Source organism: Lipotes vexillifer, unplaced genomic scaffold (assembly GCF_000442215.2).
Source record: "Lipotes vexillifer unplaced genomic scaffold, Lipotes_vexillifer_v1.1 scaffold1215, whole genome shotgun sequence".
NCBI lineage: Eukaryota > Metazoa > Chordata > Mammalia > Artiodactyla > Lipotidae > Lipotes > Lipotes vexillifer.
The window spans coordinates 2,060,320-2,061,689 of NW_006790710.1; the positions used below are offsets into that span (position 1 = coordinate 2,060,320).

Here is a 1,370-nt window from a genome sequence, read left to right on the forward strand (position 1 = left end):
GGATCCTCTCTTGCTAAATGCTCAACAGATCAGGCACCCCAGTGGCTGCCTACTCCTGTGCCATCTGTCCAGGTGACTCTGCACCAGGCAGGCTGGGGAGGGGCTGGGAGGACAGAGTAGCCCAGGACCTGTGCCCTGGTTGTGTGGACTTTCAAAATGCACGGCAGTTTGGTCACTGTCGCTCCATCCCATTCATCTTGGCTTTGCCAAACCACACTCAGGGAAATGACTTCCTTGAACAGAAGGTGTTGGCCTGGATGCCGAGTTCCCAGAGAGTTTGGCTGCAGCTTCTCCCAGTGCCTGAGCTGTTTGGTATGAAAATGAAATATTGCCTTTTAGCAACAAACTGTCATGCTCATTGCCAAAGCAGTGTATTGGATTAAGACGTGGGCTGTACACCCAGACAGTCTGGGCTTCCTAGGTCCTCTTGTTACCAAGTCCAAGCTCTTACTGCTCGCCACACGACAGGCCAATAAATTGAGAGATGAGTTGCTGGGGCAAGGAATAGGGACTTTATTCGGAAAGCCGGCAGACCGAGAAGGTGGACTTGTGTCCCAAAGAACCGTCTTTCCTGAGTTAGAATTCAGGCTTCTTTTACACTAAAGGGGAGGGAGTAAAGTCAGACATCTCCTGGTTCCAGTCAGACTCGAGGGGATGTGTTCATTTCCTCCTTCCTGCAGTCATTCACAGGTGGACCTGGTCAGGATGTTTCCTGTGAGCTAAACAAAGGCATTTTAGCTTAATGCTCATTACCTGGGAGGCAGGGTTCCCAGAGATGGGCCATTATATATCATTCAAGCTTCTAGGCAACATCCCTGTAGTGATGAACTTGTAATAGAGGGAATTCCCTGGTGGTCCAGTGGTTAGGACTCAGCACTTTCACTGCCAGGGCCCAGGTTCGATCTCTGGTTGGGGAGCTATGATCCCGCTAGCTGTGCGGCGTGGCCGAAAAAAAAAAAAAACCTTGTAATGGAATACAAAAGTTCTTCCCTATTACAGTCTGAGTGCTCATCCGTATAATGGGTGTAATGGTAATACTCACATTGGAGGGTTGTGAAGGCTAAATAAGTTAAGACATTTCTTAGAACAGTGTTTAATGAGTGCACAGTAAGTATTAAAAATCATCACCATCATTAATATCACAGAAAATTTGGAACATCAAATTAAGCAACACCATACAAATATTAAAATCCACCCTAATCCATATGCAAGCAAGAAACATTTTGCAGGAGATGAGAAGATGTTTATAACGCAGAGTGAGAGTTTGCAAGAAGCAAGTTATCAGTGTGTATACCATGAGTTCTATTTTGGCTGGGAAAAAATACATAGAATTACATATTTGTATATATGTATAGAAACGCTCCAAAAGG

At 45.6% G+C, this 1,370-nt stretch overlaps 1 non-coding gene across 1 annotated transcript; it reads left to right on the top strand.

Annotated features, from left to right (window-relative positions):
* The first annotated feature begins 845 nt into the window (after window positions 1-845).
* On the top strand, window positions 846-917 carry TRNAE-UUC (transfer RNA glutamic acid (anticodon UUC)). Its single transcript has one exon. It is a non-coding gene; the product is annotated as a tRNA-Glu (tRNA).
* The last annotated feature ends 453 nt before the right edge of the window (window positions 918-1,370 follow it).